Source organism: Panthera leo, chromosome B2 (genome assembly GCF_018350215.1).
Source record: "Panthera leo isolate Ple1 chromosome B2, P.leo_Ple1_pat1.1, whole genome shotgun sequence".
In the NCBI taxonomy this organism is placed as follows: Eukaryota; Metazoa; Chordata; class Mammalia; order Carnivora; family Felidae; genus Panthera; species Panthera leo.
Genome location: NC_056683.1, coordinates 31,424,808 through 31,443,265, shown reverse-complemented (window position 1 = coordinate 31,443,265; position 18,458 = coordinate 31,424,808).

Here is an 18,458-nt window from a genome sequence, read left to right as displayed (position 1 = left end):
TGTAATAAAACTTTACACAATATATACAAATGAACCCAATTTAATGAAAGAAATGTGACAGAGAGTGTATGAGGGGAACAAACTAGAAAAGGAAACCAAATATTTGTGTCTCTTGCATAAAACAATGTGGAATCATAATTATAAATCAATATATAGTTAAATTTCATAGACTTCAGTAATATAAAAGAGTTAGAAAGGTTTCAGAGAAATGCAATGAAATTGTTTAAGTAGATGATGAGTTCTGTTGTCATAGTCTGTCTGAAGGGTCAGTGTCAAATGTAAATTAAACCTAAAGAGCAGACAACAGATTCAGAAGTTTATTTCAAGGTAATAGAAACTCAGACACAATTTCTCCACGATCAGAGACAGCTATAAATTTCAAGCCAACTCAAAGTTTATGTATATTTCAGTCATATATTGTGCACTATTTGTGTGAAACAGGTTATCATTGCCTGGGAAGTTAATAACTAACAGTAACGTATGCAATATTTATATGGTTGGGATAAGTTCTGTTGATCCCAGGGTTGCAACTTTACTTTCGTTTTGTTCCCTAAGATGAAGAAGTGAATTGTCTCATTTTATCTGAGACCTATGGTGTGACATTATAATATAGAATTAAAATGTAAGGCAGGAGTATTTCAGTGGAGATGCTTTGTGTTGCTAATGGAAAAACCCAATCTAATTGACCTTATTTTTCTTTAACTACTTGTCTCACAGAGCAGATAGACCCAAGGTACTTCATCTCCAGACTGGTCAATTCATCAGGCCAGTGGTGTCACAAGTGATTCTGGGACTTGTGCCTCATCTCCTTTCGCACACCACTTGTCAGTGTTCCTGAAATGGTAGTAGGATGCCTGCAGCAGCTTTACGCTTCATTGTATCTCATAATTTCCAAAGGCAGGAAAAGGGAACTGCTCTTGTATGTTTTTACAAGGGTGACCTATACCTTTTTCAGGTGTCCCCAGTAGACCTACTTCCCACATGTTGAGAGGACCACAGGATTACGGTGATACGCTCAGACAAATCATGCTTCATCCTTTTGGGGATGGGCTAGCCTCACCTGATGCGTTGGAAAGATGGGAGCAAATAATTTTCTTTGGAAAGAAAGAAATATTAGATGGGATAGATGAGAACAATTTCAGGCAGGTAAACTATAGTATCTGGTACTATCAGAATGTTACTATTGTTTTAAAAAGATTTTTTAATGTTTATTTATTTTTGAGAGAAAGAGACAGAGCGTAAGCAGGAGAGGGTCGGAGAGAGAGGGAGACACAGAATTGGAAGCAGGTTCCAGGCTCAGAACTGTCACAACAGAGCCCCCGAAGAGGGGCTCAAACTCAGGAGTGGTGAGATCATGACCTGAGCTGAAGTCAGATGTTTAATCAACTGAGCCTCCCAGGCATCCCTAGAGTGTTAGTATTTTAAAGTATCTCCTCATAAAGGATGATACATTGCTGAGGGGAAGCATCAGTTTGTGATTTTTTTTAACAGGGAGTATTAAATGGCAGCTATAAACCCAATTACAATTAAAAACAGCAACTGAGGAAGAGGATTATTTGTTTGCTCTTAGAAATTAACATGCCGAGACTTAATTTTGTAAGGAAAAATATATTTTCCAGAAAATTTTCAAAGATAATGGAGAAGGGATGCTAGTGTCCTTTCGCTTCTCCATTGAATCCTCGGCTATAAATGTGTGCCTGTGGTATGAACAGAAATACTGTGCTGTGCTGTTCCTGGAAAGCTGTACCATAAAAGGCCAGGCTGTAGAAGGCCGTGTCTTCGTTTACTTTGTTTTGAGGAGCATGCCATGAAGGTCATGCCTTAGTTTCCTTGAAGGCTGTGCCGTTTTTAACCCATGGAAAACACTAGAAATGTTTTACAAGGGGGAATTACCCAATTCTGTAATTTAAGTAGTTACTAGAGGACATTGACAGAAAAGAGTAAACATAGAAATCCATCATGATCTAAGCGACATTGTGACACATATTGTCTTTACATCCAACTTTCATAGGAAACGGTCCCTGGATGGGTTTTACTTCAATCGGGTACTGATTTCAGCAGGCTTCTAGTGGAGGTCTCGTGGCCAGAAGTGGCTAAACCAGGGATATGGAGGGGATCACATTAGACCAATAAGGAGGAACCCTCACACAGGAGTCATAAGATTGGGAGCTGTGCTAGTTTCTTAGGTGGCTTTCCCATGCCCAAGAAAGACAACGTTGTATGAAGACAGGAATAAAGAGAGGGCATCAAGTTCCTGGGTCTTAATACCATTCTGGCCAGGATACGTACTTCCAGCTGAAAGGCAGGCTTTCTTCTCTCTGGAGAGTAGCCATTGGTTAGAGGATTGTAGACTGAGAAATAGACATGAAAGTGTTCCAATAAGAGCCCAGTCCTTGAAAAGCCCCTGAAATGAGAGTAAAGGAAGAAAAGAGAAAGTACTCACCAAGTTTGAACCAAGGCTCGGAGTACAGATGAAAAGATTCAGTAAGCCTCACATAAGAGTGCCAATATGATGGGGTTCTTGAGCAAATGGCAAGAGCAAATTCTTGAGACATCTTTGGTGCAAAAGAGTGATTTTATTAAAGCACAGAGACAGGACTTGTGGACAAAAAGAGCTGCACTGAGGTTGTGAAGAGTGACTGATTATATGTTTTTAAGTTAGTGGGGTCTAGGGATAGTGTAAGTCTCTAAGGAATTTGGAAGCAAGGCTTTCAGGACCTTGAGGGCCTAGCTGCTGTGAAGATAAGTTTACTTTTAGGTAAACAAAAAACATCAAGGAAGTAAGGCGGCCCTGAGTTCCTGGAGCAAGGTCACACTTTGCATGTTTCAGATGTCTATCGGTGGGCAGCAAACTGTAAGGAGATTTCATTTAAGCAAAATTTCTCTGGCCTTTGTTTCCCTCATCACTATCAACAGTAAACAAATTGTAGAAAGAGCTCAAATGTCCATCAACTGATGAATGGATAAAGAAAAAGTGGTATATATGCATATATATAATGGAATATTACTCAGCAATAAAAATGAAAGAAATCGTGCCATTTGAAATAACGTGGATGGACCTAGAATGTATCACGCTAAGCGAAATAAGTCAGTCAGAGAAAGACAAATATCACATGCTTTTACTCATGTGAAATTTAAGAAACAAACGGATGAACATAGGTGAAGGGAAGGAAAATTTAAAAGATAAAACAGAGATTGATGCGAACCATGAAAGACTTAAATATAGAGAACCAACTGAGGGTTGATGGAGGGAGGTGTTTGGAGGGATGGGCTACATGGGTGATGAGCATTAAGGAGGGCACTTGTTGGGATGAACACTGGATGTTATATGTAAGTGATGAATCACTGAATTCTACCTCTGAAACCAATACTAAACTCTATATTAACTAACTTGAAATTGTATTAAAAAAGAGAAAAAATCACGTATTAATAATCTATGTTCCCACCTCAATAACGTAGAAAAAGTAGCAGCAAAATAGCCTAAAGGAAACTGAAGAAAACAAGTAGTACCTGTAAGAACAGAAAGAAACAAAATTGGGAAAAGAAGACAATAGAAAAACTCCATGACACATAGAGCTTGTTCGTTGAAAAAAAAAAAAAAGATGTAATTAAGAAACATTTAGGAAGACTTACAACGAAGGAGACAAAACACACATTCCCAATTTCAGGATTGTTGGTGAGTGGAGGGACTGTGAAGGCTCCTGCAGACCGTGAAGTTTCTTTGATTGAAAAATGAAGTAGGCAACTCCATCCAGTTTACACAGACTTGTTCAGGGTAACTTACAGGGAGGATGGCCAACTTATAGATGGTGATCCAGACAGCTGCGCAGCTAGTCTTTCTGAAGTCTGGACCTTAGTCTCACAGATTTTACAGAGTGAGGGGACATGCGGAGGGCATTGTAGTGAGATCAAAGGGTTTGACAAAGTTAATTGGTAACATTTAATAGACCTTGTGACACCATGTGTACAACAGGAGGGAGACAGAAAAATCGAGACTCTCGTGTCAAGCAGGAGCCCGGGTCAAAGCAATGACACAAGCAGTTAAAGGTACTGCACTGGGAGATATCACTGGGACCAGCATCAGCTGACACCCCAGAACTGATAACAAGCAGAAGCAGAGGGGGTCTGCCAGAGCCCAAGGCTAATTAAATCCCTATAAAAAGGGGAGGATTTTTGCAGCCAACTCTCAGACTCTTCGGACATGACCCCTCTGTGTCTGACCACTTTAAAAAGGCAACTGCTGTCGAAGACTCTGCCCAATTGATCTCCAGGCAGAAGTGAAATCCTTCACTGCTTGAACATAATAAGCAGTAAGTGCCGAGAGCTGACCAGGACCTGACCACGGTCTCTCAAAGGCGCCCCCACAGATGGACTTCATGTGTGGTTTGTTAACTTCCTACGCCCTTCTGTTATCTTGTGTGTTGTGTGATTTGTCTCATTTCTGCTGGGTGCCCTGTCAGAAGCCAAGTTTAATCACATGGTGAAATGTCATTGAGTTTGGAATTCTGAACCTGCTTATAAATATGATTCACTTTATTTCATGACTGAGTAAAGCTGACATTGTGGAAAGACACAACGGGAGTGTGCACCTTCATAGCATGCTCATGACAAGGGGAGAAACTGTGTTACTTCTAATAGTTATCTAAACAGAGATATACAGGACCCGAACAAACCTCCCTGCATTCTGGTCACGGTCTGCCATTCTTTTTTTTTTTTTTTTTTTTTTTTTTTTTTTTAAACGTTTATTTATTTTTGAGACAGAGAGAGACAGATCATGAACAGGGGAGGGGCAGAGAGAGAGGGAGTCACAGAATCTGAAACAGGCTCCAGGCTCTGAGCTGTCAGCACAGAGCCCAACACGGGGCTCGAACTCACGAACCGTGAGATCATGACCTGAGCCGAAGTCGGACGCTTAACCGACCAAGCCACCCAGGCGCCCCTGCCATTCTAAGGCATATATATTAATATCCAAGTGGCCTGGGACATGTAGCCCTGAGAGAGGTCAATGGGGGACACGGGCAAGATGGCAGGCCGAAGAAGGAGTATTCTCAGCACTCCTACTCTCCACCCCAAGCAACTTTATAGCCTGTACAGTATTTTATGTGCCATTCTTCCATGATTACCCTAGAGCCGGATATTAGGAAGTGACTTACATACATGGCAACGTGAAGTTGATATACGTAAGACAAAAGAAAATACTTAAGACTTTAGTTCCCCAGCAAGTCAATGAAGAGGCGAACCATCTAGAGAAGGCATCAGCAAAAGAGATCTTCTCTACATGATTGATAATCTTCTGCATATGGGACAACATGCTCAGCATTCCACAGACCTGGCAGTGGGAGCAATTGTGAATTTCAACATCACTGGTGGCCTTTGACAGGCAACAGGAAGGGACATCAGCAGTGTGAGATCAGGGGAGACAAGACAAATGTTTAAAGGCAATTCATAGATCAAGTCTTCATTTAGTAACAACACAGTAGCTCTTTGGTCCCCAGGAGCGAATACCCTGGCTTAGATATCCTTCCTGGGGGATGTTAGCAGATATTTTGTCCTAATATTGTCAGAGGGTGTGTCTATATTATACACGGGTGTTTTGGGTGCCACTCATAGAAATAATGCCACCATAGTACCAAATATCAGCTATTCAGAAGCAGTTAGTTGTGATCATGTTTTGGTCCTGACCAATATAGAACAAGGGGTCAAAGGCAGCACTGGATGTGAACCCTTGGCCCAGTGAGTTAGGACACCAAGCCACCAAGGGTGAGGGGAGGGGGGCATTTGGAACCAATTTCCCATGTCCTAAAGTCTTTGCATGTGGAGGTTTGTGGCAAATGCAAAATGAGTTCCTCCTGTCACTGAATAGGCCTCAAGCCTCCTGACAGTCCCCATACCCACAGTGCCCCAGCTCTGAGGGTGTTATTTGTTAGATGTTCACATGCTGCTGGTTTTCCTGCTGTTAGTGAGGCCTGAAGGAATCCAAACACCTCTCTTAGTTGTGGAGACCAACCTTTGAGGGAACTATCTGGCGAGAAAGTCTTTAATACATTCTTTATGTTAAGCTAGTAAGGTTGTATCTAGGGATTACATCTCTGGCATATGCTGGCTATTTGTCTTATAGGTTCCTTTGAATGATAAGCAAACATTCCTTTGCTTTGAGCCTAGGTGTATGTGTTCCTTGGCCAGTCCAGCTGTGCCTGGAGGGATGTGACCTCTATGTTCATTCTTCCATTTGAACTGACAAGATGGATTCTGGCTTCAAATCCCCACTGTTTTCACCATTCCTCATTGTTGCGGGGTAGGAGCAATGAACACTCTAGCTACTGCTTGTTAACAAAGGGCATGGATCAGGATTTCTGGAATGAAACTGCCTTGCTCCCAATTGCAAATATTCCCTAGCACCAGGCTCAGCCCGCATCCTGCATAGAGCCATTATTTTGGAACTCCCATGTACAGTGTTAGCATCTTATTCTATGATTTATAGCAAGGTAAATTGGGTCAGTTCATTTAAACAGTTGTCTCATTTTAGGCGGTGGTCCTGCAGGTGGGTTCTCCAAGTTAGGCCTATGCTGTGCATGCAGACAGTTAGAAAACTAGCCAGATATTCAGGAGTCCAGAAGAATTTAGGATCAAAGCCCAGTTGCATAAACAACAAATACTCAAAGACAATGAATCTGAACTAGAATCTAACACCCATGGAAGTGTGTTTCAGAAACATGTTTTTTTCTCTCTAAAAGTCACCCTCATTTCCATCAAAGATAGCCAAATTAAGACTAAATTTTTTATGTAAAATAAGTCCTCTTATAATAAACTTAACCTAATTACTTACTTGAGTATAGCAAGAATACTGACTGGCCATGTAAGTTTTTTTTTCTGATTTTTTAAATGTTTATATTTTTTTGAGAAAGAGAGACAGACAGACAGAGCCTGAATAGGGGATGGGCAGAGAGACTGGTAGACACAGAATCCAAAGTAGGCTCCAGACTCTGAGCCATCAGGACAGAGCCCAGTGCAGGACTCAAACCCACTAACTGTGAGATTGTGACCTGAGCCAAATGGACACTTAACCAACTGAGCCACCCAGGCACCCCCATATAAATATTTTTAATCTGCTTCGCTATAAAACTTTTCCTAAGGAATTTCAGATTGAGCTTATAGTAGCCTTTTGAGGATACAAGTCAGAATAAATACTTAGCATGAAATTCTCTTGCAATCCCTCTAGATTTGGGTGAATTCCTCTCTTCTCAAGGTTCCCCCAAATAACCCAGGTTTCTGAGCATCTAGGTAATAGCCTTACTTGTTCGTGTTATTGGGAACCCTATAAACAAGATACCAGGGTAATTTTTCCAAGGGGTTTCATTGATTCCAAAAATTCAACTTTAGTAACTCAAAGGTGTCTGGTCATATCTGAGTTTGTGCATATCTTCCCCAAATATGACATTCCAGTCAAAGACTTGGTGGTATGATCAATGTCTCCTGTTACAAGGGAAATAGATTCTTACTGAGCTTCTGCAAATAACTATCATTGCCATGAAATTAAGAATACTCACTGAGAGTTTCTAAATTATAGAGAAATCAGGTAGGGAGAAAAAGATAAATGTTTGTTTACAAAGGGATATTTTCCCACATTTTTGTCAGTCATAGATTATAGAAGTCTTATTCTATAGCTATAGTAACCAAATAAACCTTTGTGGTATTGGTTGAGAGATGGATATATGGACCAAAGGACAGAATCTCTTGTGGAGGATATTGGATGGCAAGGAGAAGAGGTGAAAAAATGTTCAGCATCACAAATTTTAGGGAAATGCAAATTCAGACCACAGTAAAGAGTCACTGCACCTATTTAACCAGCTAAGAAAATAGTGACAATACAAAGTGCTGGCAAAGACGTGGGGAAACTAGACCTTTCAAAAGTTGCTGGGAGGAATTCAAAAGTGTATAGCCACTCTGTAAATAGATGGGCTGTTTTATACATGAAATGTTGCCTTTTTAACTAAACTAAAAGCAGCCTACAGAACGAGAGAAGATATTTGCAAATGACCTACATGCTAAAGGTGGGGTATCCAAAATATATAAACACTTTCAACACTCAACACCCGAAACCAAAAAATCCAATTAAAAATGGGCAGAAGACATGAACAGACATTTTTCCAAAGAAAGACATACACATGCCAACTGACACATGAAAAGATGCTCAACATCACTCATCATCGGGGTAACACAAATGAAATATCACTGCACACCGTCAGAATGGCTAAAATCAACAACCGAAGAAACATCAGGTATTGGAAAGGAAATGGAAACACGGGAACCCTCTTGCACTTTGGTGGGAATGAAAACTGTGCAGTCACTCTGAAAAGCATTTCGAGGTCCTTCAAAAAGTTAAAAATAGAACTACCCTACAATCCAGCCATTTCACGACTAGGTATTTATCCAAAGGATGCAAAACTACTAATTCAAAGGGATACATGCACCCCTATGTAAGCAGCGTTATCTACATAGCCAAATTATGAAAATAGCCTGAATGTCCATAAGCTGAAGAATGGATAAAGAAGATGTAGCATATGTATACAATGAAATATTCCACACCATAATAAAGAATGAAATCTTGTCATTTGCAATGATGTGGATGCAGCTAAAAAAATTAAGTCAGAGAAAAACAAATACCATATGATTTTACTCATATGTGGAATTTAAGAAAGAAAACATACAGGCATAGGGGAAAAAAGACAGAGGCAAACCAAGACAGACTGATAACTATAGGGAACAAATTGATGGTTAGCAGAGGGGAGGTGGGCAGGGGGATGGGCGAAACTGGTGATGGGGATTAAAGGAGTGCACTTGTGATGAGCCCGGGGTGTTGTAACGAAGTGTTGAACCACTATATTGTACACCTGAAACTGATATCAAACTGTATGTTAACTAGCTGGAATTTAAATAAAAACTTGGGGGAAAAGTAAAAAACCAAACCAAACAAAAAATAAAAGACTGAAATGTGTACTTACCACATGATCCAGAGACTGTAGTCATAGACATTTATTTCAAAAAAGTGAATATTTACATTTGTACAAAACCCAAAATCTTCTACATAAATATTTACAGTAACTTTTCTTGTAATAGTTGAAAAGTACAAACAGCTATATTTTGCTCAATAGGTCCTGATTAAACAAATGGTGGTATATCCATCCCATGAAATAGCAGTAAAAAAACCAAACCACCGATGGATGCAAAAACTTGGATGGACCCCAAAAGCAACATGCTGGGTACAAAATGCTTCTGTTTGGTACTTTCTTATATTTTCTCTTTGCTGAAGTTCTTTGTGTGCTTATTCTTCATCTAGTTTGGTGAGCACCTTTATTACCAGTGTTTGAAACTTTGATAAGGTAAAAATCTCCATTTCATTAAGGAATTTTCTGCTGTTTTATCTTGTTCTTTCCTTGGGAACATATTCTGTTTCTTCATTTTGCCTGGCTCTCTTTGTTGGTTTCTCTGCATCAGATAAAACAGGCACTTCACCCAGGGTTGCAGAAGTGGCCCCTTGTAGATACACCTTCTCATTCACACCTGCACTAACACTTGGTCGTCTCTCAAACTTTGGTGACTGTCCAAGCAGCCGATTGTATTTTAGTGGTTCCTGGTATTTGAGGGTATGGCAAGCCCTGTGGATGCTCCAGAGGGAGGGTGTTAGTTGTCACCTAGATTCAGGCTGATTGGAAGCCAGATAGTCAGGCAGCAGGTTTCAAAGTGTACAATTACATACAGTGCTGGGGGACAACAAATGTCAGTGTTGCTGGCCACTAGCTGTGTCCCCTGGGTGACAGTCCCAAAAGTCATGCCAGTTGAGTGTACTAGTTCCTTTCTGGACAGAAGCAGGAGTACCTGGAGCGAGGCAGAGGGAGAGGGAAAAGATGTCACCCACCGGCCTCTGTCCCCTGAGTGCACCTCCACGGGCCCCTAGATGTCAGCCAAACATGTTTCCCAGACCAAAGTTCCAAGACAAACAAATGGCCCCTTTCATAGAAAGACTGTGGGTGGGTTTCAGCCTGCTCTCTGCATAGTGCCCTGGGGATGTTAGTCTGCCAAGAATGTTCTCTCCAATAGTTACAGTTCAGAAATGCAAGGCCCCTGGCCGCAAAGAGCCAGATGATCAAGGAGTGTCCCCTGGGCAGATAAGATGGACTCCTTGATCAGTTGCCTCTTGCTGTGCCCTGACCGTGGTAGCTGGCTAAGAACGCTTTCTCCATTGGCTACAGTCCTGTAGGACCCATGAGCAGAAGTCCCACTGGCTACCAGAGTGGAGCAAGATAGGGGTGGACCCTGGCAGCAGCTGCAAACACTGGGGAACCAGACAAAAGCAATAAACTCCTTTCTGGGAGATCCTGGTGAGCTGGAACTTTCTCCGATGAGTATTAGTTACGTACGCTGGGAAGTGTGATTTGGTGTGAGCACTTCCCTAGTTTTATAAAATAAAGTCAATCTGTTCTAAGCTCTGGAAGACCTGATAGCTGGTACGGTATAAGAATTATCTTTATTTTGAAAAACAATAAAAATAAAATTGATATGAGTCTGATACATTTCCTTGAGGTATTTTAAATGGAAAAAATGTAATTCGTGTTTGTATCTCTATTCTATTTCTGTCATTTTCTTGTATTAATTTAGGCAGTTTTTATTTCCCCACAAAATCATTCATATTACTTGAAATTGTTTGGTGTGATATTTTACCTCATATTCTCCTAAATTCTTTAAAATCTCCATGTATGTGTCATATCACTTCTTGAGCACACAATTTTATATGATCTTAAGTGTTTTATTTTGCAATGGATTTGTTTTCATTATAACTTTAATATTCAAATCTCCCTAATTCATTGTGTTGGCTTTATTGTCTTTTTTTAAACTTTGAGGTGAATAATTAGTTCATTGTTTTCACCTTCAGTTTTAAAAAGTTACATTACGGCTTTGGTGAATAAAGAAAAACATTGAAATGTAAAACACAATTATATGTAAGACTGTTCATTTAATTATTTGCTAAATCTCTAACCAGTCAAATTTCAGGAAATATTGTCTTCTATGTAGATGTTATTCACCCTTGGTACAGTTTAAAATCATGTTTGAAGAACATGTAAGAAATTCTCTTTTAGAACATATTAAGGTTTTTATTGTGGTTTATATATGTTTCATATTGTATTTTGTGAGAACTTGGGGACCAATTTGTTTCTCTGCCCATAGAAAACATGTCATATATACTATACTACTCTACATTATAATTTCCATTTAAATTGTTTGCAATCATTCTATTCTTTTTTTCTTTTTAATGTTTACTTATTTTTGAGAGCGAGAGACAGAGCATGAGTAGGGGAGGGGCAGGGAGAGGAGGAGACACAGAATCCGAGGAAGGCTCCAGGCCCTGAGCTATATCTCAGAGCCTGACGTAGGGCAGGACCCCACCAGCTGTGAGACCAAGATCAGAGCCACAGTCGGATGCTTAACCCAGTGAGCCACCCAGGCGCCCGTACGATCATGCTATTCTTTAAATTTTTGTTTTTCCTGTTCTTTTGACTTATCATAGAGGTGTATGATTTTTTAAAAAGAAAATATTAACATTTGACCTAACATCCGTTTGTGGCAGAAACCTGTGAACATAAGGAAAATTTCAGTGAAGAATTAAAAGTCAGCCATAATCTATGATCCAAGTGTTTCCAAATATCTGAGGGTTTTTAATATGTATTTTGGCAAATTTTTGTCTAAACCATTAATTTTCATGGCTACTACAACATTTTTAAACAATATTATTATAGCAACATTGTACATTTTAAGATACATTACCATTTTTGTCACATTTCCTGTTTGGGTAAAATTGATTTTTTATTGCTTTTGTATTCCTTTACTTTATGTTTTATGTGTCATTCCTATTTTTTCTTTTTTAAAATAAGAGAATATCATTGTACCACATTATAGAGCATATGTGACTTAATTTTTTTTTTAAATTTTGTTAACGTTTATTTATTTTCGAGAGAGAGAGAGAGAGAGAGAGAGACAGAGAGACAGAGCATGAGCCAGGGAGGGTCAGACAGAGAGGGAGACACAGAATCTGAAGCAGGCTCCAGGCTCTGAGCTGTCAGCACAGAGCCTAACATGGGGCTTGAACTCAGGAACCGCGAGATCATGACCTGAGCCAAAGTTGGATGCCCAACCGACTGAGCCACCCAGGCGCCCTTATGTGACTTAATTTTTTTTTTTTAATTTTTTTTTCAACGTTTTTTATTTATTTTGGGACAGAGAGAGACAGAGCATGAACGGGGGAGGGGCAGAGAGAGAGGGAGACACAGAATCGGAAACAGGCTCCAGGCTCCAAGCCATCAGCCCAGAGCCTGACGCGGGGCTCGAACTCACGGACCGCGAGATCGTGACCTGGCTGAAGTCGGACGCTTAACCGACTGCGCCACCCAGGCGCCCCAATTTTTTAAATCCATTGTGCTTTCTCATCTTTTTAAGTTTGGAGAGTTCTACCATCTGTATTTTATGTCATACACATATCTCTGATGTTTTTTATTCTTTACTTCTTCTTTCTTAATGAATTTCTCCCTTTTTGACCTAAAATGAGATTGAAATGATTTTACCCACTATGATAATAGACTATACAGTTTAATTCTATGGCTGTTAAGTTTTCAAGTCATAAATATAACACTGAACATATTACTCAGGAAGTATTACTCAGGAACATATTACTGAAGGAAAACTACAATCATATACATCACTTCTAGATATTTAAATTTGTCAACAAGGTTCATGTACTGTATCAATTAGGAATGTGACTCACCTAAGAAGATAAACTCTGACATTGAGCCAATCATAATTATGTTTATATATATATAGTTTATTTATTTATTTTGAAACAGAAAGAGACAGAGTGAGACAGAGAGCACTGTTGGTGGGAATGCAAACTGCTGCAGCCGCTCTGGAAAACAGTGTTTTCCAGTTTTTAATTCAAAAAATTAAAATAGACCTACCCTATGACCCAGGAATAGTACTGCTAGGAATTTACCCAAGGGATACAGGAGTGCTGATGCACAGGGGCACTTGTACCTCTATGTTTATAGCAGCGCTTTCAACAATAGCCAAATTATGGAAAGAGCCTAAATGTCCATCAACTGATGAATGGATAAAGAAATGGTGGTTTATTACACAATGGAATACTACTTGGCAATTGGAAAGAATGAAATATGGCCTTTTGTAGCAACGTGGATGGAACTGGAGAGTGTTATGCTAAGGGAAATAAGCCATACAGAGAAAGACTAATTAGGTAGTTTAAAGAGTCCTCATGTGGCCATTTAAAATCATCCTCAGTAAAATCCTCTTAAAATCTTTCTTCTGACTTCCTGCACTGAGGACTTCTACTTTCAACTTGAGGAGCATTCAGTCCCCTGGAGCATTTACCAAAGTGTAATTTCTCTCAAAACCCTTTGTTTGAATGCTCCTTCAGTCCTCACCGCCACCAAGACAGAAAGCACTCACTCTTGTTGCAAAGCCTCAAAAAGGGCTGCAAAAAGCATAACCATGAGTGCCCCTGCCTGTACCAGGTATCTTTCCCCAGCCCAGAAGGAAGGACTTCTATCCGCTACTTACCAGCCTGAAAAGCTGCTCTCCACCCGATCCTTAACCTACAGGCTTCCTTTCCCTGTCTGTCTGCCCCTGGAACTATTCAAACAAAAGCATCCTCCTATGGGAACCAGGGGCACCTCATCTTCTTGTTACTACAAAGCCTGCCTGCCACAGTCCTGATGATTCACTCTGTTCCTGAATGCAACCTTCGTGTGGCTCTACATGGAATGAAGTGTCCTTCTGTGTCAGGCTGTGAGTATATGTAGTAACTTGCTATCGATCTCATCTGTCCATATTGAGTGTTATATGTTGAGCTATCACATGCTATTTAGGGAGGGGGACCCCTCTTTCATCAACAGGATGAATGAGAGGTGTTCAGAAGACAGGCACATCAGAAAGGAAGAAATAAAACAATCTTTATGCTCATTTGTTGTGATAGTCTCCATAAAAAATCCCAACGAAGTGTTTTCCCAACATAAAAAAACCTCCGAACTAAGAAGGGAATTCATCAAGGTGACAGGATTCAAGATCAACGGAAAAACTCAGTTGTATCTTTACATACAGCCATGAAGTAAAAAAAAAAAAAAAAACAAAAATTAAAAATATAACACCATTTACAATCACTCACCAAAAGAAAAGAAAAGAACAGGAACACTGAAGTAGAACTCTAGGAGAACATGTACAACTCATAACAGAAATGCTGAGGAAAGAAATCAAAGATGTAATTAAATGAAGATACTTACCATGTTCATCAGCTGAAAACTGAGCATAGTAAAGATGTCAGTTCTCCTCCCACATTGATATCCCAGTTTCATGCAATATCCAGATCTCAGCAAAATTTTCATTAGTTGTAGATAGTTATTCTAAAATGTTTATGAAAAAACAATGAAGTTAGGATAAATAAAATGAAATTTGAGAAAAAAATAAAATTGAATGATCACTAATTGAAGACTTTTCTGTACCTCAAGTGATCAGGGCTAATGGGGGTTGTGCAGGGTCAGGCACAGAGATGAACAGTGTAGAGAATTCAGAAAGAGATCCACACTAACTCATTTTTAAAATGTTTTAATTATTTGTTTTTTAATGTTTATTTATTTATTTTGAGAGAGAGAGATAACATGAGTAGGGGAGGGGCAGAGAGAGAGAAAGAGAGAGAGAGAGAATACCAAGCAGGCCCCTATGCGAGGCTCGAACTCATGAACCCTGAAATCATGATCTGAGCAGAAATCAAGAGTCAGATGCTTAACAGACTGAGTCATCCAGGTGCCCCCAACTCATTTTTGACAAAGGTACAATGCAGCTATGAGGAAGATGGATTGTATTTTCAAACAATGGAGTTGAAACACATGGATATTCATAGACAAAAACAAAACAAACAAAATTGGAGGAAAAAGGGAAAAAAAGGAAAAGGAAAAAATTAGATCAAGTCTTAACACTTTAAATTTTTCACTCAATGAAATCATGAATTTAAATGTAAGTGTACAATGTTCAGAGGAAAACAGGAGAAATCTTTGGGATAAAATCTTTGAGTTTGGTGGAGAGTTCTCAGACTTGAGAGTCTTATCAAAATTATCAAAAATTATCATAAATTATCAAAAATTATCATATTTTAATTTATCAAAATGAAAGACTTCTATTCTATAAGATATCCTATTGAGAGACAGAAAAGGTTAGCTACTAAAAGAAAACATTTCACATCCAAAATGCCACAAAGACCATGTGTCTAGAATCTATTAAGAACTCTCAGGACTCCACAGTAAATAACATACAGGCAAAGAAACACACACGCACACGCACACAAACACACACACACACACACACACACACACACACACACAACTGCTCTAATTACAAAATGGATGAAAGACATGAGGAGACATTTATCAGAGAGAATATTCATACAGAAAATAAGCTCATTGAATGATGTTCAACATCACTAGCCAGGAGGAAAATGCAAATTAAGAACATGCTGAGATATCATGTACCTACTGAAATAGTTTACATATGAAATAGCATCAATGCCAAATGATGAGAAGAATGCAGAGAAACTGGAAGTGTCCTGCACTGATGGGGGAAGTGAACGGGTACAACCTCCTCTGGAGGATAGTTAGGCAGTTTCCTAAAAACTACGCATACACATAAAAAGTCCCCACCCAGGAATCACATTTCATGGCTTTATGTCAGAAAATGAAAACTTACATTCACCCAAAAATGTTCACAAATGTTCACAGCAGTTCTATTTGCTATAACCCCAAACTAGAAACCACCAAAGGCCCTGCGGTAGGTGAACAGTTAAACAAACTGGTGCGTCCATATAATGGAACACTGTCAGCAATGAAAACGAGCAAACTGTGGGAGCACCTGACAACCTGGATGGCTCTCAAGGGCATTGTGCCCGTGAAAAAGGCCAGTCTCAGAAAGTCCTCTACTGAATGATTCCATCCATCTAACATCCTCAAAATGACAAGTTACAGAGACGGGGCACAGATTAGTGGTTGTCAGGTGTGGAGTGATGGGTCTGAAGGGAAGTGGTTGTGAATATAGAGGGCAGCATGAGGGCGATCTCTGTGGTACTGGAATAATTCTGTGCTTGCCGGTGGTGGCGGTCACACAGAAGCACACACGGGATGAAACATAGGCGTATGACTGGACATGCACATTTTACCGATATGGTTCCTGGTTTGAGATTGTATTATAGTTATTTAAGGTATTTAATATGTAATCACTTGGAGAAACTAGGCAAAAGGATACACAGAATCTGTCTATGTTGTCTTTTCAACTTCCTGTGAAACCCTAATTATTTCAAAATAAGAAGTTGTTAAAAGGTGGCCTTCTGGCTAAAATCGAGAACCCTCACAACATCAAGTTCTAGCCAGCCAGGATGTGGTACAGTAAGGAATCTCATTCCTTGTTGATGGTAATGCAAAATGGTACCATTGTTCTGGAAGGAACCATGGTGATTTCTTACAAAGCTAAACATGCTGTTACCTTGCAGTCCTGCAATCACACTCATAGGCATTTACTCAAAGGATTAAAAACATATATCCACACAAAAACTGGCACAGGAATGATTATAGCAGCTGTGCTCACAATTGGAAACTTGGAAGCAACCAAAATGACCTTCGAGAGGTGAATGGGTAAACTGTGGAAAAACTATACAATGAAGTATCATTTAGCAATTTTTAAAAAAGCTATTAAACTTTGAAAACACACAGTGAAACCTTAAATGCATATTGCTAAGTGAAAGAATTCTCTTAGGCTAAAAAGTTCTTACTGTAGGGTTTCAACTCTACGATATCCTGGAAAAGCCAAACAGAGACCTGTATAATGTCAACAGTGAACCTTAATGTAAACTATGGACATCAGTGAGTAATAATGTATCAATGTTGGCTCATCAATTGCAACAAATGTACCACACTAATGACTCATGTTAATACAAGAAACTTTATGTGGCGGGAGGGTGGGGGGGAGAGAGGGCATGCAAATTAGGAACTTTGTACTTTCTGCCCAATTATTCTGTAAAGCTAAAACTACTCTTCAAAAGGAAAGTATTCAAAATATGTGTTTCTTTATGAGACGATTGAGATGTTTTCTTTTTATTCCATGTGTCTGAGTTTTAGTGTATTCTCTATTGTACACCTGTTTATTTTATAGTAAAAAGTAGGAATATGTAAAAGAAACACCTATGCCTGTTATCAACTTTCTAAACACAAGGCTTTGATTTGATAACCCATAGCTAAAGAAACTTGCTATTTTCAATTTTTTTTTTAATTTAGAGGGAAAGAGAGAGAGAGAGGAAGAGAGACAGAGAGAGAGAGTGCTGGAGCAGGAAAGGGAAGAGAGAGAGGGAGAGAGAATTGGAGAAGGCATCATACCCATTGTGGAGCCCCGGGGAGGGCTCCATCTCATGACCCTGAGATCCTGACCTGAGATGGAACCAAGAGTCAATAGCTTACACAACTAGAAACTTACTATAGGGTGCTGAAAGATCAACTGAGGCATGAGATAACTTCCAAGTGCTTGTTCGAGAGCATGATTCAAATCTGGCAGTGCCAACCAAAAATGGTGAAAGAACTCTGGAGATGGAACTCTGACAGGAACTGGAGAAAGGCTTTCATAGAGCAGATGCAGAGGCAAAACATGGAAATTACCTGATTCGCTATATCTTATTCAGTCTGACTTGGAAAAGCCCAGTTGGCTATTGGTGAATTTGGCTGGGATACAAGTGCACTTATAGGAATAGAGTCTGGCTTAGGATTCAGTTTGCTTACATAAGTTACCAAGATGTTGGAGCCATCTCTGTCTAATAGCCTCCTAGTAAAATTACTCCAATCATCTCCCATTTTGGTCATCCTTTCATGCATGAGAGATGGACCAAAAATTTGGCATTAGTGACTCTCTCAGTCACCATCAGGCTGAAGTTATTCTTGTTGCCCTGTGAAACTCTTAAGTTATCAGATCAGGTTCGTGGAAGGTGTTTGCACCTCACCGTTCATGCCATTTCTGCTTCTCCAAGTGCAGTGAGACCATCTGATGTACTGCTGGTGATTATAAACGTGTGTTTAAGCCCCTTGAGAGAACACAGCTTCATGACGACTATCAGGAGAATACCAAGGGACTGAAGTATGTCTCTTAGTCGGGACCCCCAGGTACCAAACCAGTTGGTATCAATGTGTTTTAGCCAAGAAGTTTGTTTGTCATTTTCCTGTATTTGGGTTTCTGTAATATTAGGGGTGTTGATCCAGGAGCAGCCAGAGGTATCTGCTGTGGCACAGACTCCTTCTTCAGCCAATAAGCAATCTAACACAATTTGATTACCCAAGACCACCTTCTCAGCTCTAAAGGATCTTTTTGGCTAGTGG